The sequence below is a fragment of the Narcine bancroftii genome, chromosome 4 (assembly GCF_036971445.1).
Source record: "Narcine bancroftii isolate sNarBan1 chromosome 4, sNarBan1.hap1, whole genome shotgun sequence".
Taxonomy (NCBI): Eukaryota; Metazoa; Chordata; class Chondrichthyes; order Torpediniformes; family Narcinidae; genus Narcine; species Narcine bancroftii.
Window position 1 is genome coordinate 106,437,593 of NC_091472.1, and position 21,836 is coordinate 106,459,428.

General features: G+C 46.5%; 1 long non-coding RNA gene across 1 annotated transcript in view; it reads left to right on the top strand.

Annotated features, from left to right (window-relative positions):
• LOC138760961 (uncharacterized) overlaps positions 1-21,836 on the top strand; it is a 35,389-nt gene continuing 13,553 nt past the window's right edge. Inside the window, exon 1 of the long non-coding RNA XR_011355998.1 lies at positions 1-206. This is a non-coding gene — a long non-coding RNA (uncharacterized lncRNA). The remainder of the gene's footprint in view (positions 207-21,836) is intronic.

The window sequence follows — 21,836 nt, forward strand, 5'->3', positions numbered from 1 at the left end:
GTATATTAGAATGCAATTTACATGAAATTCTTTAACTTTGTCTTCTGTAAGGAAGACAAAAAGTTGCCACTTTGTCCAGCACCCCTCATAGAAATGAGGCCCTGGTGAGAGACAAACTCATGACCCCTGGTTTACAAGACCAATGCTCTAACCACTGAGCTACTGGCATATACAGTAAATAGATGAGGAGAACAGGCAAAGAAATGGTAAGTGAAATAAAATGTACATTCATGCACTTTAGAACCATAGAACTTTACAGCACAGAAAACAGGCTCTTTGGCCTTTCTAGTCTTTGCCAAACTATTTTTCTGCCTGGTCCCACTGATCTGCACCCAGTACAGAGTCCTCCCATTTATATACCTGTCCTAATTTTTTTCTTAAATGTTAAAATTGAGCTTGCCTTCATCACTTCAGCTGGCAGCTTATTCCACACTCCCACCACTCTGTGTGAAAAAATGTTCACCCTCATGTTTTCCAGAACTTTTCTCCTTTTACCTTCTCTGGATGCTGCGAGTCCTGCTGAGTTCATCCAGCATTTTTGTGTTTTTAATTCATAATGCTCCTTCCTTTGGTTAAAAATAAAATGAAGACACTCGATGAGATATAGAGGGAGAGAACGTATTCAGATGGGATGTAAGAAGGACCCTCTTTATCCAGAAATATCCGACTGCACTCCCTGAGATTGAAGCTGAGTCACTGACAACATTTAATACATTTCTAGATGCACACTTGAATTACTGAAGGCACGGAGGACTGTGGACCAGGTTCTGGGTGATGGGATTAATATGGAAAGGTGCCCACTGGTCAGCATGAATGAATTGGGCTGAATGGCCTGTTTCCATGCTGTATGATTCCATGATACTGTGAAAAAGTACATTCCTAGTCTGCATTCCTAGAACCAGAAGGCATTAACATCGACTTCTTCAGTGACTGTTAGGCCCATCCCCTGTCTGTCTGTCCCTCTGTCTCCTTTCCTCCAGCCCCCACTCCCTTCCTCCCTGTAACTCTTCTGAGGTCTTTTCTGCCCTCCCACCCATATCCACCAATGACTTCTTGCCTGTTGTCCTGTGTACCTCCCCCTGCCCCTTCTTCCTTCCTCTCCTCCCCAATCTTTTTATTAAGAATCCTGCCTGCTTGTTGCTCACACTTGATGAAGGGCTCAAGCGTGAAATGTTGGTTATATCCCTTTGCTTCCTAGAGATGCTGCGTGACCTGCTGAGTTTCTCCAGTGTTCTTGTGTATTGCGCAGCGTCTGCAGACTTTGCCATTTAATTCCTTGTCAACATTTTGTTTTCCACCAATGAGTGTTTCACCAAAACATTCCCTGGCCTCTCAGTGATTGGATGCTTGAGTGCTTTAATTGAACTCCTATCGACTTTGGGTGCACCACCCTCCACACCCAAGAACCAACTGCTTCACCATGTGAATACAAAGCTAATGAGTTTGTACAAGGAATAAAAGGGCAGACAATTATTTGGATGGGAAGAAAATTCAAAAGTGCAAAGGGACTTTGCTGTCGTTGTACAGGAAAGATTAATCTCCAGGTTGTATCGGTGATGAAGGCAAATGCAATGGCAGCATTCACATAATCAAGGAATAGGCTGCAAGAGCAGGGATGCAATGTTGAGGCTTTATCAGGCCTTACTTGGAGTATGGGTACAGTTTTAGGCTCCTTGTTTAAGAAAAGATGTTCTGGCATTGGAGAGGCTTCAGAGAAGATTCACAAGAATGACTCCTGGGGAGGGAGATCTGGATGAATCACGTAATGTTTCATTTGAATGTAATTAATGCTTTTGGAAAACAGATGATTTTGTCACCATGTGGGAGAATTACCTCTTTTTCTTTTTTCCTTTTTTTTGGGGAAGGGAGGCCTTTTTCTTTTGTCTCTTTTTTCTGATTCCTACTTTTAAAGAATCAGCATGGGGTGCAATTTTGTTGTATTTATAAACAATAGTGCAGAATTTGATCATCTGTAACGTATTGATTCTTCCCTCTTTGTACATCAACATGTAGTTCGGTTCTGGTATTTTATTATACAGAACAACTCTGATTATCCAAAACGGTTGGGACTGGGTCTATTTCAGATAAACTTTTTTTTCAGAGAACTGGTCATTTTTTAAAAACAGCCCAGTAGCAGCAGCAAATTGCTCGTAACAGTGTTAATACAACAAACAACAAGGGAAGACTTTTTAAGCATTAAAATAATGTTTAATACTCACCAAAAAAAATGCTGGCTGTACTGATCACCAACATTTCCCCACTGAAGCCCTGTTCGTGGTAGGAGCCCGAGGGTCCCCGCTGCTGGCCACCGGGAGCCCGAGGTCCCCGATCAGTTCAGCTTCAAAAAATTTTAGATAAATGAAGATTTCTGATTTGTATATCCTTGTTTAACTGAGGATTTCAGAAAATCCAATTTTGGATAATCAAAGTTGTACTGTATATAGCTGTGATTTTTTTTAAACTTTTATTTTGTCTTGTAACTCCATGTGGATTGAAATTTTTTAAAAAAATGATTCCTGGAATGAAGGGATTAGCATATGAAGAATGTTTGACTGCTCTTGGTCTACTTTTTGGAATTCAGAAGAATGAGGAAAAATCTCACAGAAGCATTTCAAATGTTAAAAGGCCTAGACAGAGTAGACATGGCAAAGTTGTTTCCCATGGTAGGGGAGTCATGGACAAGAGGATTGAAGCGTGTCAATTTAAAAAAGAGATGCGGAGGAATTTCTTTAGCCAGATAGTGGTGAACCTCTGGAATTTGCTACCACAACTGGCTGTGGAGGCCAGGTTGTTAGGTGTATTTAAGGCAAAAATTGTTAGGCATCTGAATCATCAGGCTATCAAAGACTATGGGGAGAAGGCAGGCGAGTGGGGCTGAATGAGAGAATGGATCAGCTCATGCTGGAATGGCAGACTGGGCTTAACAGGCCAAATTCTGCTCCTACATCCTATGCTCTTATGGTATATTTAATTTATACCATTGTAGCAGGCATATCTGACCTAGAAAACATAGAAAAACATAGAAAAAACATAGAAGATAGGAGCAGGAGTAGGTCATTTGACCCTTCGAGCCTGCTCCGCCATTCAACGAGATCATGGCTGATCTTAAAGTTGAGCCTGCTCCGCCATTCAACGAGATCATGGCTGATCTTAAAGTTCAGTACCCCGTCCCTGCCTTCTCTCCGTAACCTTTAATACCATACTGAAGAAATATATCTAATTCACTCTTAAATATATTTAATGAACCTGCCTCTACTGCCTTCTGTGGCAATGAATTCCACAGATTCACCACCCTCTGGGTAAAGAAATTCCTCCTCATCTCGGTCCTAAATGGTTTGCCTATTATCCTCAAACCATGGCCCCGGGTTCTGGATTTTCCCATCATTGGAAACATCCCATCTGCATCCATTCTGCCCAGTCCTGCCAGAATTTTATACGTCTCTATGAGATCCCCTCTCAATCTTCTAAACTCCAGCGAGTACAATCCCAATTTGCGCAATCTTTCCTCATAAGTCATTCCTGCCATTCCAGGTATCAGCCTGGTGAATCGCCTCTGCACTCCCTCCATTGCAAGAACATCCTTCCTTAGAAAAGGTGACCAAAACTGCACACAATACTCCAGGTGGGGTCTCACCAAGGCCCTGTACAGCTGCAGTTAGGTATCCTTGTTCCTATACTCAAACCTTCTTGATATGAAGGCCAACATACCATTTGCCTTTTTAACCGCCTGCTGTACCTGCATGCTTGCCTTCAGAGACTGATGTACAAGTACCCCTAGGTCTCTCTGCACTTCCCCATCTCTTAATCTATTGCCATTCAAATAGTAATCTGCCCTCTGGTTTGTATTAGCATAGTGGATAACCTCACATTTATCCACATTATAGTGCATTTGCCATGTATCTGCCCAGTCCCTCAATTTGTCCAAATCACACTTGAGCTTCCTGATCCCCTCTTCCGTGCACACAACCCCTCCTAGCTTAGTGTCATCTGCAAATTTGGAGATATTACATCCAATCCCCTCATCCAGATCATTAATGTAAATTGTGAACAGCTGGGGGCCCAGTACAGATCCCTGTGGTACCCCACTGGTCACCGCCTGCCACTCAGAAAACGAGCCATTTATCCCAACTCTCTGTCTTCTACCTGCCATCCAGTTCTCAATCCACATCAATACTTTGCCCCCAATCCCATGAGCCTTGATTTTGGAAGCCAGTCGTTTATGCGGGACCTTCAGCTCATGATATTGTGCCAACCTATGTAAACCCACTCCACAACAATCTGGTCCTTCCCTACCTCACACCCATAACCTTCTATTTTTCTTGAATACAAAGTGCCTATCTATTAATCTTTTGAATGTCCCTATTGTGCCAGTCTCCAGTCCAGGCACCCACCACTTTCTGTGTGAAAAGCTGTCCTCTGAAATCTCCCTGAAACTCTCCTCCTCTCACCTTAAACAGATGTCCTCCGGTGTTTGCTATCGTCGCCCCAGGAAAAAGATGCTGGCTGTGCCCCTCATAATCTTATTCACCTCACAGTCACCTCTCATCCTTCATCACCCCAAAGAGAAAAGCCCTACTTCTGTCACCCTTGCTGCATTAGACACATTTTCCAATCCAGGTAAATCTTCGCTGCACTCCCTCTAAAGCATCTACATCCTTCTTGTAATGCAGCGACCAGAACTGAACGCAATATTGCAAGTGTGGTCTAACCAGTTTTGCAGAGCTGCAACGTTACCTCACAGTTCTCACACTCAGTTCCTTACTTATGCCATACACCTTCTAACCATCCTATCAACTTGCACACCAACTTTGAGGGATCTATGGATGTGGAACCCAAGATCCCTCTACTCCTCCGCACTAGTAAAATGCTGCCATTAACTACATCCTCTGCCTTCAAGTTCGACCTTCCAAAGTGCATCACTTCACACTTATCTGGATTAAACTCCATCTACCATTGCTCCACACAGTTTTGTATCCTGTCTATATCCTGTTGTAAACTATAACCTTTGATACTATCATTCACACGCCAACCTATGTATTCTGAGCCATACAGAAATAAATATTAACTGCAATGATGCCTCCTCGTGAAATGGCACATCCTTGTTTCCCTGGGAGCTCATTTCTCAGCTTGCCCAGACACTAATGTCATAGGAAGGAGAAATCTTTAATGCCTGTCTTTAAGGTATTATCAAACTCTCAAACCTGTGACTTTCATGAATTTGTTGCCTCCAATAGCAATTTTTTTTCACACAGGCTTCAATGTCTTTCCAAGCTCTTGCTCCTTCACTGAAACTTCTTCACCAAGCATTTTCCAATATTTAGAAATGAGATTGAGAATTGATATTAAACATTTGAGGAGCAAATTCCTCCCGGACAGCCTGAAATCTAAAACAACGAACATCATTTTTTTTTCTACTTTTAGGTAACCGCCACCTCCATCTACTTCAATTGTTTCCATTTATTTTTTTAAACCTACCCCTGTACTTCTCTAATCACCCCCACCCAATAGTGTCTCTCTCTTTTCCTGTCACTCCACCTCTCAAAATTCAGATTAACTGCAGAGTTCAGACATAACATCACATACAACCTTGTATTCAAAAGAGAAATGTAAACAAAGAAAAAAAATGTGCACAAACTGACTGTGCAATACAAAAAATGAATAATAAATCATATGAATAAAAAATAGAGTCCCTGATTGATTTTGTTGTTTAGCAGTCTGATGTTGGAGAGAGATCAACTGTTCCTGAGCCTGGTGATGTGAGTTCTGTGACACCTCTATCTCTTTCCTGAGGACAGCAGCAACAGAGAATCTTTTGGGTGGTGTGGATCCTTGATGAGGGCCTGCTACACTCTGGCAGCAATGTTCCATGTAGATTTTCTCAATGGTGGGGAGAGTTTAACCTGTAATGTCCACAACTTTGGAAGGGCTTTGCGCTCTAACATAATTGGTGCCCCCATACCAGGCAGTGATACAGATGGTCAACACACTTTCCACTACATGCCAAACCTCCACCAACTCCTGAGGATGTAGAGGTATTGATGTGCTTTCTTCATGATGACATTCATGTGCTGGGTCCAGGAAAGGTCCTCCAAGATCATGACAACCAGGGATTTAAATTTCCTCACCCTCTCCACCTTTGATTCCCCAATTGTTACAGGATCATCCACCACTTCCTGCAGTCCACAATAAAACCTTAGTTTGGCGATATTGAGTGTGAGGTTGTTGTTCGTGCTCCATTTAGCCAGGTTTTCAATCTCCCTCCTGTACGCTGACTCATCATTCATTTTATACAACCCACTACGTGGTATTGTCAGCAAATTTATAGATGGTGTTCGTGTTGTACCGAGCCCCACAGTCATAGATGTAAATCTAGTAGAGCAGGGGGCTAAGAATTCAACCTTGTGGTGTTCTGATATTGATGGAGATTGTGGAGGAGATGTTCTTACCAATCCTCACTGATTGTGCTCTGTAGGTGAGGAAATCCAGGATTAGGAAGAGTACTGAGGCCCAGTTCTTGGACTTTGCTTTGAGAGGATGATGGTGTAGAATGCTGAATTGTGAAGAGCATTCTGATGTATACCACTTTGCTGTCCAGGTGTTCCAGGATTTTATGTAGACCTAGTGAGATGGCATCTGCCATAGACCTGTATGTGGTAGCAAACTGGAATGGATCCACGTTGCTCAGACAGAAAATGAAAAGCTTTAACACCACCCTGTCAAAACACTTCATCACTGTGGATGTGAGTTCCACTGGACAGTAGTCATTTAGACAGGTTACGACACTTCTTGGGCACAGATACCTGCTATTCAATTTAATCTTCTGTGCTTCCCCACCTCATTTCCCCCTTTATATACACAATATCATCCCCTTTTTATTTTTGGATTAATAAAGGACCCCGATCCGACACATTGACCGATCACATCTACCCATGGATATTTCCTGGCTCACTGAGCTCCTCCAGCAGCTCGGTGCGTTAGATTCCAGCATCTGCAGTTTTTGTGATTGTCTGATATTTGTTAACTTTTGGTACCATGTACAATCTTACAAGCCCTCTCCCTCTTCCCTCCTCCCCCCCCCCCCCCCCCCCCCCCCCCACACACCATCTGTTGCAGGGAGATTCAAAATCCATCCTTGGCAAAAATAGATGTTTACTGCCTCCAAGATTGTATTTCCAGGCACAATTCTCTCAGTCACACTTGGCAGAATTCCCATGATAAACCCTACTTTAGAAACTTGGAAATCCTAAATTAAAATAGCTGGAAATATCCAGTGCTTCAGGAAGCATCTGTAGGGACAGAAAAAGAGTTAACTTTACAGGTCAATGGCCATTCGCTAGAACTTTAAATTTCTTGTATATTAGAGTCAGAACATTGTGCATCTGTGTGAAAAACACAAGAATGGAATTAATGTAACACAGAGGCATCTGTTCAGTCAGATGAGTCATCATTTCAGCCACTTCCCTATTTCTACATCTGCATTTGTTTCTCCAGCTTGTGAAGTTGTATTTGTTTAAAAATCTTATACTAAGACAAAATTCAGATCCATATAAAGTTATTATGCATTTCCCAATAACCTTGTTTCATGTGGCTGGTTAAATCTATTTGCTTTAGCAACTTCTTTTTCTGACAACATTCTTTCAAAGGCAAGACATCTCAGAGAATTGTGAGTGAAAGGCAGTTTCAATGGAACACTCATCTCTTGAAAACAGGAAGGTGCATATGTGCCTGGACAGGATCTGGGTTTTTTTTTGGACAAGAGGAGGAAAATTTTTGAACCATGACGCATAGCAGTAACACTATATAAACACGGCTCTTTGTAAAGCTCCCATACAATGCAGGGAGTAGTGTGAAGTGTATTTAAAAACATGCCATTTCGCCTAGATTATTCCTTTGCACAACAGAGGATTGAGGGAAATGCTAAAGCACATCTCCTGAGTAAGATTTGAGTAGATGAAGGTCTTCAGAGTTTAGTTATTCGGTTTTTGATTTAAAAAAAAATTAAAGATGGGGACAAGAGATTGAATCTTATTTCCTGAGAGTGTATAGGTGGAGGAGATATATTGGCCATGGAGTTGGCTTTGGAGGAAGAAGGAAACTACCCCAACCGTCCACTTTTAACGGAAGCAGATTACCAACCAATATCAGAAGGACAGCCCCTCATTTTTAGGCAGCTGTTGGTTACAATTTAAGAATTTAGTTGCAACACCTGCAGCTTGAATTTTCCAATGGCTGGATCCATAGTACATGTCCTGTGCTCTGTGTCGGTCCGAAGGACATGGAACCCATTCTCTGTTCCCGTATCTGTATGACATGACACCTATGATTGGCTGTGAAATTCCAAAGGAGGCCTGGGAAAACAAGAGTTCCAATTTCTCCAGTGACAATTTCTCTCCTTTTTTAAAATGATACAGCATTTTTAAAATGATAAGGCCCTTTTGGCCATGAAACCAGTTCCGCCCAATTACACCCAATTAATATACCAAATCTGTACCTTTTGGAGCATGGGAGTAAACCAGAATGTTGTGACTATTTTCTTTTATAATTGCTTAGAGGATATTAGAATGTTGTTTTCTATGACTTGTTAAAACAAATCTGTATTAAAGTTGAGTTGAATTTTCCAAAGTTTATTAAACATTAACATCAGTTGCTGTACATTGTTACAAGCCATTACAACTTTGTTAGACAGTGATAAAACTTTGTTAAATGGTCTAGAAAATTGTTGGATCATTTTAATTCCTTACCATTTCATTGAACAAAGGAAAAACTAACATGTAATCTCTAACAAGCTGTAGGGCCTTGGCTCAAAAACATTGCAAAGGAGACACCCTCAAAGCTTATGAAAACAACATCTTGAAAGCTACATAGAGAATTTGGTTACAAATTCCAATTCATTTTAACCCTTACAAAGGAAAAAAAAACCAAGCATGGTACATAGTCGTCTATATCAGTCAAATTTCAAATGAAAGTGAAAGTCAATGATCAAAGCTTTCTGTTTTTTGTAAAAAACAGATTTTGGTAATTGGTCTTTTCAGAAAGTCTTGATCTGAACTTGACATACAAGTTTGGATACAGGTTCTTTACAGAATCTAGTTAAGACTCCTATATACGTACTGGTTAAATCAAGACCCTATAATCATTGAGAATTTAGTGAAACTTGCTGAAACACCACACTACATTTATTCTTCTGTGGATGCAAAATTCCATGGTGTGGAAAGTACCATTTTTTGCCATCATCATGTTCCAAGATATCATCTGGTACTTTCTCTACATAACCTTAAAATACCATGTCACACACATTGTAGTCTGAATGAAATAATCTTTCTTGAATCTTCTCTTTAACTTCAGTATATGTGGTTCAGTAACACTTCAATTATCAGTGTGACAGATTATGTTGTATTTTATATTGTAAGTGGATCGACAACGAGATAGACAACAGACTCGCCAAGGCAAATAGCGCCTTTGGAAGACTACACAAAAGAGTCTGGAAAAACAACCAACTGAAAAACCTCACAAAGATTAGCGTATACAGAGCCGTTGTCATACCCACACTCCTGTTCGGCTCCGAATCATGGGTCCTCTACCGGCATCACCTACGGCTCCTGGAACGCTTCCACCAGCGTTGTCTCCGCTCCATCCTCAACATTCATTGGAGCGACTTCATCCCTAACATCGAAGTACTCGAGATGGCAGAGGCCGACAGCATCGAATCCATGCTGCTGAAGATCCAACTGCGCTGGGCAGGTCACGTCTCCAGAATGGAGGTCCATCGCCTTCCCAAGATCGTGTTATATAGCGAGCTCTCCACTGGCCACCGTGACAGAGGTACACCAAAGAAGAGGTACAAGGACTACCTAAAGAAATCTCTTGGTGCCTGCCACATTTACCACCGCCAGTGGGCTTATATCGCCTCAAACCGTGCATCTTGGCGCCTCACAGTTCGGCAGGCAGCAACCTTCTTTGAAGAAGACCGCAGAGCCCACCTCACTGACAAAAGACAAAGGAGGAAAAACCCAACACCCAACCCCAATCAACCAATTTTCCCTTGCAACCGCTGCAACCGTGTCTGCCTGTCCCGCATCGGACTTGTCAGCCACAAACGAGCCTGCAGCTGACGTGGACATTACCCCTCCATAAATCTTCGTCCGCGAAGCCAAGCCAAAGAGAAGAGAGAAGGATATGTTGTCAAGGAGATAAATTGTGGTAGGGTTTTAGAGTAGGTCACATACAAACATTTCAAAGACTGGAGCTCTGCTCAACCCAGACAGGCCCGGCTCCGAGTGCCTTTGCAAAAACTTTGAAGAGTGCCCAAGGGAATTCACTAATCGATTGTTGTTTTGAAAAACCACAGATGAAAAAACTCGGAGGATTAGGTTCAGAGCCGCAGGCTGTCTGAGTGCAGTTTGCTGTTCTAAGAGGGTCATGTGCCATTTGCAAGCAGAGAGAGTCAGACAGGGCTTTTTTCTGAGAGAGAGAGAGAGAGAGAGAGAGAATTCAGTTCTACAGTTCAGCAGCAGCAGCTGGGACTGGAACAGGACAAGGAAGCAAACTTGGGGAAAAACCCCATTTTGAAGACGGGTTGTGAGTGCTTAGTTCAGCCTGGTCAAAGCCCTTGTGGTCCATACAGGAGGAGAGGACTAGCTGCTTAATGTTTAACTTGAAATAAGAGAAACAAAAAGGAACTCTGTGGTGACGTGAAAGAAAGAGGTTATCATCTGGACAACCCTGATGGGGAAAGTTTCTTCAGCAAGAAACTGATGTGGCTGATTAGAAGAAATCCATTTGTGTCCAGGAACCAACAAATCTCTTTGAAAACCAAGAAGAGTCTCCCTGTGTGATAACCATTTACCTTTCAAGCATCAAGGCCTGGTGAACTTCATAAATGTTAAATTCTGTGGACATACAAGAATTGTCTGCAATCAGTGAATTTGGAGGAATGAGAAGTGAGATTGGACTGTGAGGCAAATAACTTTTCTAAACTTACACACACATTACATACACGTGTGCTTAGAATTAGAAAGGAGTTGTTAGGTTAAGTAAGTTAATAGTAATAAGTTAGAGTTTGGTCCTGATTTCATGTTTAAAGATAATTAAAAGCAACTTATGTTTAAGTAACCATTTGTCTTGGTGCTGGGTTTGGGGGTCCTCAGGGCTCGTAACATCGGGCATGCATACTTTCCTTTTCTTCAAAGGCAATGTAATGCAATAATAATTATTAACTACCTTAGTAGTTTTTGTAACTGGTCTTCCTTTGAAGGTTCTTGGTCATCCCTGAGGCACTCAGGAAAGTCATTATTGAATTGCTGCTCACACAGCCTATCAAGCTTAACAATTGATATCTTGTTGACATTTAGAATCGACTGATCTTGAATCTCTTTTCTTCCTCCTAATGGGTCCATTAATCATCCAACCAAGCATTGTTTTGACAGTGTAAGGTCCATCTCCTGCACTCCTTATCATATCTAGTAATTCCAGAGATTTTGATACATCTGAACCAATCAGAAACTCAATCTTAGAGTTGATTTTGTAGAACTAAACATTTTTCAAATGCGTCCACAATTCAATGTCATTTTGATGTGGGATGTTTCCTTTATACATGAGCATAGTTTTCTGAGCATTCGCTGTTTTCTGGAAGTTCACAAAAATTGTTACAATCCAGTCCAGCGATGACTAGGCCCAAAACAACTTGACCTATAGTTTAACTTGACCTATGTTTAACTTGACCTATTGTTCTCAATAGAATTTTTGACCTTCTTCCTTGAAGATTAATCTTATTCATTAGCCCCACGATGCTTCATGGAAATTCCTCCTGGGTCAAGAAATGAATAAGTATGCACTATTTCACTTCCTTTCTTGGCCTGGACCTGCACAGGTACTAATGTTTGCAGTTGTTCTCTCCAGCCCCAGTAAGACCATTTGTCAATACCAAGGCTTCAGCACTGTTTCCATCTGCTTCTTTTCTTGTTGTTTGTTCCTTTCTCATTGTCCTCTTTTCCTGGAAGTTCTGTAGCATTTTGGGATGTCTTTGATTAATTTATGTCGCATCGGAGTCACTTGCAGTTTTTGCTGATGTGTCCTTTACACAGACAGCCAAAACTTATTCCATTTTCCTTCAAAAAAGTGATTTTTTTCACTATGCAGCTTCTTTTCCATCAGTACACACTTTTCCAAAGCATGCTTATAGTCACAGAACAAACATTTCTTTGCAACAGGCAAACTTACATTTTCCTTAATGTCTTTATCTGCCACTGCCAGGGAGTGACAAACAAAAGTTTTTAAAATTTTGGTTGAGGATACGATTTGGACCTCTCAACTTCTTTACTTACTGTCTGAGTGCCTTTGATATTTCCATACACTGGATCTGTGACAACGTCCACTTGCCCTTCAATGAACTCCACCAAATCCTTAGCAGTTCCCATTTTATCACATCTTTTCTGGTATTCCACAATGAACTTCTCCATAGTTCTTCTAGCAGGGTAAATTATTTAAAATGATTAGCATAATAGTAGATATATCGAGCTCTCGCAGATGGCCAATCTCCATCATGACGTTGCAACATCCCTCTTCGAAAGAGGGTGTAAGCTTGTAAACCCTTTGTGTCATCTGGTCTTATGACGACCATGAAAGAGCCTTCTGTACATAAGCTGTAGCAATTTTATGCTTGTTGCCAAAATGCTTCTTTAGTAAAAACTTAGTCTTTTCAAATCCTCCTTTCGGGGACGCATGATGGCAGCTCTTTACAAGTTCATGTGGTTGTCCACTTGTGAACTGCTCCAAACAATATAGACAAATCTCCAAAAATTAGCTCTTAATTTCAATACTGCATTCAAAGTTTTTCCTAAATGATTGGAATTGAAGTGGGTCACCATCAAGTGTGGTCCCTGTCACAGATTTCATGGGAAAAGGAAACATACGTTCGTGTGGGGAAGCATTAGTGCACAGCAGAAATCTGATATGGAGGGCCTCCAGGAGAACCTCCTGCCAGCTGGAGTCAGGGAGGCCCTTTGACTGCAAGGCCAGGGGGACTGTCTTCCAGACCATAGCATTGGCCCTATCCGCTTGTCCGTTACCCCAGGGGTTGTAACTGGTGGTCCTGCTCATGGCAATGCCTCTGGCCAACAGGTACTGGTGCAGCTCATCACTCATAAAGGAAGGCTCCCAGTTACTGTGGATATAACTGTGGAAGCCAAATAGAGTGAAGAGGCTGTGCAGGGCCTTAATAACTGTGGTAGCGTTCATGTCTGAGCAGGGGATGGCAAATGGAAAGCGGGAGTACTCATCGATGATGATAAGGAAGTATATGTCATGGTCAGTGGAGGGCAGGGGTCCTTTAAAGTGGACACTGAGTTGCTCGAAGGGGTGAATGTCTTTAATAAGTTGTGCCCTGTCTGGCTGGTAGAAGTGCGGTTTGCACTCAGCACAGAACTGGCAGTTCTCTGTCATGGTCCTGATCTCGTTAATGGAGTGCAGCAGGTTATGTGCTTTGACAAAGTGAAAGACCTGGTGACTCCAGTGTAACTCAGATCATTATGGAGGTTTTGTAGTCAGTCAGTTTGGGTGCTGACACAAGACCCACGAGACAGGGTGTCTGGTGGCTTGTTAAAATTCTCCAGCTGATACAGGATGTCATAGTTATAGGTGGATAATTCTATTCTCCACCATAGTATTGTACCATTTTTGATTTTGGCCCACTGTTCATTGATGAGCATGAACGCAACAGCGTGTTGATCAGTCAGTAAGGTGAATCTCTTACTGGCCAGGTAATGGTGCCAGTGTCATACTGCCTCGACAATGGCTTGGGGCTCTTTTTCGACTGAGGAGTGTCTAAGCTCAGGGCGATGCAGGGTGGGTGAATAAATGCAAATGGCCTGCCAGCCTGATTAAAGGTGGCTCCTAGGTCGAAGTCTTATGCATCGCTTTCCACCTGAAAAGGGATGGATTCATTCACACCATGCATCGAGGCCTTGGCAATGTCGAACTTAATGTGGTCGAAGGCTGCACGAGCCTCCTCCGCCGGGGAAGGACGTAACTTTGATAATGGGATGGGCCTTGTCTGCATAATTGGGGACCTACTGAGCATAGTAGGAGAAAAACCCAAGGCACCTCTTCAGGGCCTTGAGGCTGTGTAGAAGGGGAAGCTCCAAGAGTGGTCGCATGTGGTCTGGGTCCGCACAAATTATGCCATTCTCTATGACACAGCCAAGGATGGCCAGGCGGGTTGTGCGGAACACGCACTTGGCCTTGTTGTATGCCAGATTAAGGAGCTTGGCTGTCTCGAGAAATCTCTGGAGATTGACGTCATGGTCCTGAATACTATGGCCGCAGATGGTGATGTTGTTGAGATAGGGAAAGTTGTCTGCAACTCGTACTGATCCACCATACGGTCCATCTCACACTAGAAGACTGAGATGCCATTCGTGACACCAAAGGGGACCCACAGGAAGTTCAAAGGGAGAGACGCCGCATTGTGTCCGGATGTTTAAAACTCTTTATGCTCCCACTATCATACAAGCAACTCATCACGTGGCTATTTATCGAGGGGAACTCCTCCAGGATGTGGGCAAACTCATTGTCCGAGAGTGTTATAGAGTCCAGGTGGGGGGAAGGTAGCTTGGCTTCCGCCAGAAGCAGAGTCTGAAAGGTCTTGGTGTGCACCCAGAACAGTCGACAAGCAAGCAGTGGGCATGAAGAAAGTTGACCCCCAGGAATAAAGTGGCTGTTGCGGAAACGAAGGGGAATGCTGCGGGTCCCAAATGTTTGAATGCAGGAGCTGCCATCTGCTTTCAGTGCTGGGCCCTGCTTGCCGCAGCGGGTGTTGAGGCCTGCGGGCATTAGGACACTTATCTCAGCACCTGTGTTGACCAGGAAATGCCTGCCCGACAATGAGTCCCAGACATGGAGGAGACTATCACTTGGGCCATCCGCCGCAGCCATCAATGATGGTTGGCCAGGGCATTTTCCGGAAACCCACAGGACGGGTCTCCGCACCCCATCACTGGTGGTAGTAGCATAGATGTCCTGGGGAGTTCACTTGCCTCTCTGCTGGCCTTGATCTTGCCAGGGGCTGTCGTAGAGTTTGCAGATGTGGTCAGCGACAGCGTTGGCATCCTTCTTCGCTCTCCGGAGCATGCCTGGGCAGTGACTCTTCTGTGAACAAGAGCCATATATCCTCAGGAAGCTGCTCCAGAAAGATCTGTTCAAAATGCAGGCAAGGTTTGTGGCGCTCGGTTAGAGCGCGAGCATCTCACTCATTCGGGCAGACGGGCCCTTGCCCCCAGTCCTTCCCTATGCAGCAATTGGGCAGCACACTCGAGCCAGAAGAACCCAAAAATGCGGGTTAGTAGCTCTTTGAAGGCTGTATATTTGCCTTGTTCTGGAGGCTGCCGTAGGAAATCTATGACCCTTGCCACTGTGTCCTGATCGAGGGTGCTCATGACATAGAAGTAGTAGGTGTCATTGGCGTGATGCAGCGAAGCTGGATGTGGGCCTCGACCTGCTCTAACCACATGTGCGGCTGCAACACCCAGAACATCGGGAGCCTGAGAGAGACCACATGGATGATTGCTGGCTTCACTTGATCCGTCATCTTTGGCTCCAACTGCCTGTTGAACTGGTCGGGGTCACCAATGTACCATATGCGCTACGACGAGTGTGGAAGGAAGACACACATGCAAGGAGTCAAAATTGAAGCCTGCTTTATTGCACTGGCAGCTCTGCTTATATGGGCCTTGGCGCTGACGTCAGTGCCCCATGTCATCGGATGGCTGACCTCTGGTTGGCTGGCATTCCCGCCAGAATTCCCCATCTTCCCGCCATGCGGAGATTACCTGGGACGACAACCGATGTCACCCCCAGGTCCAAGTGGTCACTGTGATAGTACAGATCTATCACCAATGTACATAGTGTATATAGTTACTGTATCTAGACTGTGCTTACAGCGATTGGCTGAGAGCTAAGCCACACCTATTGTTTGGGCCTTAAAGGGTTGTGTCCCTAGCCAGGTCGGATCATTCCGGACTGGTCGGCCACCTGTGAAGAGCTCCGGTCTTTTGCTAATAAAAGCCTTGGTTTGGATCAACAAGTCTTTGGTTCTTTCGACGAGCTCTACAATTTTATTAGCAAAAAGAATTTTTTTTGAAAGGGATGGAGCGTTTAACTCGGCCAGAAAAACTTGATATCGACCCACAGTCAGCTACAGCCTTCAAAGCCTTTAACTTCTGGCTGCTGAACTTTGAAAACTTCCTGAGATTCATTCAGGTAGAGGAGGATAACCAGCGTCTAACAGCATTGCTGTCTATGGTGTCCTTGAGAGTCTACGAGAACATCCAGGATGAGACCACTTACACCGCAGCCATAAAGGTACTGAAGGAACTGTATGATCAACCGGTGAACAGAGTTCATGCCCGGCTCATGCTTGCGTCGAGGAAACAACAGCCCGGTGAGTCCAGCAGGGCATATTTACAAGTATTAAAGGCATTGGGCAAGGACTGTAACTGTGTGGACAAAACTGCTGCCGAGATCACTAGCGACCTCGTCCGGGATGCCTATGTGGCCGGGCTCCGATCAAACGAAGTGAGGCTGCGTTTGCTCGAACAAGGGGTAGAAAAACTAGAGGACGTGGCCCGGATTGCAATCACAATGGAGGATGCAGCCTTAAAGTCCACCGAGCTCTCTAGGGACTGGACCCCTCGTTCTGATGTGAGTAAAGTGCCCTTCTACCCTACCCCTGACGGCCTGTCGGCTGCTGCTACCCTGCCCCGTGCGAACCCGAAATGTTATTTCTGCGGGAGGGACAAGCACAGCAGGTCCCAGTGCCCAGCAAGAAAAGCCAGGTGCCAGAAGTGCCTTAAAAAGGGCCACTTTGCTGCAGTCTGTAGGTCTAAAATGGCCGCCAGCAAACACAGTGCCTCGTGTGAAGCTCAACCGCCACTATCCCATTCAAACTCTTCTTCCCCAGAGCTCTCGTCCAATGAGAGCGAGGGCTCCCCTGCACGGCAACGCCTGACGTCACGGAGACGCCGAACCCGGAAGGGGCAACCCACCGTCGCAACCATGGTGATGGCCTGCCTCTCGCCCCCGTGCGGAACACTTGACACTACCGCCGCTGCTGCCGCCGCCACAGCCACCCCCGGGGCCGACGCTACCGCCGCTGCTGCCGCCGCCACGGACACCCCCGGGGCCGACGCTACCGCCGCTGCTGCCGCCGCCACAGCCACCCCCGGGGCCGACGCTATCGCCGCTGCTGCCGCCGCCGCCACAGCCACCCCCGGGGCCGACGCTACCGCCGCTGCTGCCGCCGCCACGGACACCCCCGGGGCCGACGCTACCGCCGCTGCTGCCGCCGCCACAGCCACCCCCGGGGCCGACGCTATCGCCGCTGCTGCCGCCGCCGCCACAGACACCCCCGGGGCCGACGCTACCGCCGCTGCTGCCGCCGCCACGGACACCTCCGGGGCCGACGCTACCACCGCCGCAGCCACCCCCGCGGCCAACCAGGTGCTCACCCTAGCGTCCATCGCTGACGACCGCCAGGGCCCGACCACCGATCACGAGCAACTACAAACCCCACTACTTACCATTCACCTGCCACAACAGCACTTCCGGGAGGTTCTCCAACCTTCTCCTCGAGCGTTGACTACGTCATCCCGTTGCGTGACGTCATCCCGTTGCGTGACGTCATCGCGCAAAACTCGCCTGTCAACTGCTTCAATAACATTAAACCAGCAATGCTCTCATCCCCTCACCAGAGCAATGGAACTGATTAAAGTGCATGGACACTACACCAATTGCTTATTTGACTCTGGGTCAACTGACAGTTTTATCCAGCCAGATCTGGCCCTCCGTTGGGGACTTGACATTATCCCCACTACCCAGAGGATCTCATTAGCGACGAGGTCGCACTCGACTGGGATAAAGGGGTATTGCATCGCCACGCTGGAAGTACAGGGCGTGACGGTCACCCACTTTAAATTATTCGTCCTTCCCCAATTGTGCGCCCCAGTGTTGCTGGGATTAGACTTCCAGTGTCAGTTCCAAACGGTGTCCCTACACTTTGGGGGACCCCACGCCCCCCTCTCGGTCTGCCATCGCCCCACTCCCGAAGCACCCGAGCAACCCGCCCCCGTGCCCCGGGGCCAATCCTGCGGCCTTTCCACACTCCGGATTGCCCCGCCAGCACTCTTCGCAAACCTCACCCCTGGCTGGAAGCCTGTGGCCACCAAAAGTCGGCAATATAGTTACGAAAACAGGCAATTCATTAGGAGTGAGGTGCGTAGATTGCTGGATGAGGGCATCATCGAACCCAGTTCAAGCCCCTGGAGAGCCCAGGTGGTGGTTGTCAAGAATGGGGAAAAACTACGGATGGTGGTCGACTATAGCCAGACCATTAACCGCTTCACACTCCTGGATGCGTACCCCCTGCCACGCATCACGGATGTGGTGAACCAGATCGCCCAGTACCGCATTTTCTCCACTATTGACCTACGTTCGGCCTACCACCAGCTCCCGATCCGCTGCGAGGACCGACCATTCACGGCCTTTGAAGCGAATGGGCGGCTATATCAATTTCTCAGGGTACCATTCGGGGTCACAAATGGTGTCGCGGTCTTCCAGCGGGAAATGGACAGGATGGTGGACCAGAACGGGCTAACCGCTACCTTCCCGTATCTGGACAATATCACCATCTGTGGCCACGACATGCAGGACCATGACGCCAACCTAGACAAATTTCTTCAAACTGCCCGTCAGCTAAACCTGACTTACAATTTGGACAAGTGTGTTTTCCGGACCACACGACTCGCTATTCTAGGTTGTGTGGTGGAAAACGGGATAGTCATGCCAGATCCTGACCGCATGCGTCCCTTAATGGACTTACCCCCCCCACATACCCAGAAAGCTCTCAAACGCTGCCTGGGCCTTTTCTCTTATTACGCCCAATGGGTTCCAAACTACGCCGACAAGGCACGTCCTCTTATCAAGACCACCTCTTTTCCCCTCTCGACCGAAGCCACAGCGGCTTTCGATCGAATCAAATCTGACATCGCTGCTGCGACGCTGCACGCGATCGATGAGTCTGTCCCGTTTCAAGTCGAGAGCGATGCATCCGACTTCGCCCTGGCAGCCACCTTGAACCAGGCCGGTCGGCCTGTAGCCTTCTTCTCCAGAACCCTCCAGGGTCCGGAGAGTAGACACTCCTCGATCGAGAAGGAGGCCCAGGCCATAGTTGAAGCGGTACGTCGTTGGAGACATTACCTCGCTGGGAGGCGCTTTACACTGTTGACTGATCAACGCGCGGTCTCCTTCATGTTCAGCAACACCCAGCGTGGAAAGATAAAAAACGACAAAATCGCCAGATGGAGAATCGAACTCTCCACCTTTAACTATGACATCCTGTACCGGCCTGGTAAGCTCAACGACCCGCCTGACGCGCTCTCCAGGGGGACGTGCGCCAGCATACAGATGGACAGACTACGGAAACTCCATGAGGCGCTCTGTCATCCAGGGGTCACTAGGTTTGCTCACTTTGTCAAGGCGCGCAACTTACCCTACACAGTTGAGGAGATCCGCTCCATGACCCGAGCCTGTTCGGTGTGCGCCGAATGCAAGCCCCACTTCTTCCGTCCGGATAACTCCCACGTCATCAAAGCCACCCGCCCCTTCGAGCGTCTTAGCGTAGACTTTAAGGGACCCCTACCGTCGACCAACCGTAATACCTACATCCTTACGGCCATCGACGAATACTCCCGCTTCCCATTCGCTGTGGCCTGCCCAGACACCACTGCCACCTCAGTGATACAGGCCCTTCACAGTATTTTCACCATCTTCGGGTACCCCAATTCCATCCACAGTGATAGGGGGTCCTCATTCATGAGTGCAGAGCTGCAACAGTACCTTCTGGAGTGTGGTATTGCTTCAAGCAGGACCACGAGCTATAACCCACGCGGTAATGGCCAGGTCGAGAGGGAGAATGCCACCATATGGAGAGCGGTTACACTGGCTCTCCGGTCTAAAGGTCTCCCCACCTCTCACTGGCAGGAGGTTCTCGCTAGCGCCTTACACTCCATCCGCTCCCTCCTATGTACTGCAACAAATGCCACCCCCCACGAAAGGATGTTCCTTTTCCCGAGGAAATCCGAATCGGGAACCACTGTACCGGCATGGCTCACCGTCCCTGGCCCCGTCCTTTTGCGACGCCACGTCCGGCACTCAAAGAACGACCCCTTGGTCGACCGAGTGACTCTACTCCACGCGAACCCACATTACGCATACGTGGAGTTCCCAGACGGTCGGGAGGACACTGTTTCGGTGCGGGACCTAGCTCAGGACGCGGTAGACCCAGCAAACCCCCCAACTCCTTATGCTCCAGGCCCCGTGCCGCAACAGAAGGACCAACAGCACCCCAATGACTCGGGCCACCCTGCCGACAAAACGACTGGGGAATTGAGTGACGGAGCAGTCGCACCCGATGAGCCCGCTGGTGACACCACTCCAGCGACCCCAATCCCGGCACCACGGCGGTCACGCCGGATGGTCAGACCCCCTGACCGCTACAGTCCTTGACCTACCCCTTCCTTTTCATTCTCTCCCTCGTTTTTGTTTTTTTTTCCCGGGTCAATTCTCCAAGAAGGGGTGAATGTGATAGTACAGATCTATCACCAATGTACATAGTGTATATAGTTACTGTATCTAGACTGTGCTTACAGCGATTGGCTGAGAGCTAAGCCACACCTATTGTTTGGGCCTTAAAGGGTTGTGTCCCTAGCCAGGTCGGATCATTCCGGACTGGTCGGCCACCTGTGAAGAGCTCCGGTCTTTTGCTAATAAAAGCCTTGGTTTGGATCAACAAGTCTTTGGTTCTTTCGACGAGCTCTACAGTCACCATGTTTGTCAGCCATTTTGCGAGTGGGTTCGCGTCTCCATGCGCAGGCTGCTACAGTTTTAACATGTTATATACCAATACAAATAGTAATGAAACCAATTTTACATAATAAAAAGAAAACCACGATACTAATCATCTAAATTTCAATCCCCTCCCTTTGGAAGCTACTGGCTTAACACAAACAGTCCACTACTAATTAAAAAAAAGGAAGGTAAACATTGGGATCAAAAACCAGAAACTAATTAATCTTACAAATTTTGAAAGTAATTAAGAAACAACCCCCATAAAGAAATAAAATTAAGATTCATTTCAGTAGAGGAACGACTAATTTTTTCCAAAGTCAAACATGCCATTATATCAGACAATCATTAGGCTTTTTATAGAGGGGAAAAAAAGAGTGAACGTAAAGGTGGATATTCTCCTTTACATCGATTCACCTACCTTTATAAAAAGGCCGATGGTGCATGCTGGATGCGGACTTCGATCCATCCAGGGGGTAGTCTCACAGGTGAAGCAAGTCGTTCCACCTCGCTCCATAAAGGTAATGCCATTCAAGGTGGCTGCCTTGGGGTGGGTTGATGATGTCATGATGACACTGTCAGTCCATGACCCAGAAGCCATCACCAGGAGTCCCATGGTGATTGGTTCTGGGGTTAGGGCTCCCTCCTGCCACCCAGAAATGTCCTCTTCCCGTTCCCCCTCTGCCCCTCGCTCCTTCAACAAAGTCACCAAGACTAAGGAGCAAGAGGGCAGCGTGGAGCCGGAAAGAGTAAGGAATGAACATGCAAGGTGAGTGGGAGTGGAGGGAGTCTGGCCCGAAGAGCATAGAGGCCCTGTGGGGGCAAGGAGAATCAGAGCCTGTCGAGCCACCATGGCCAGAGAGTGAAGGAACCCGGGTGCTGAGCTCCACGGCCAGGAAGAAGGAGGAGAGATGCTGAGGAGTGGACACAGAGAACCAGAG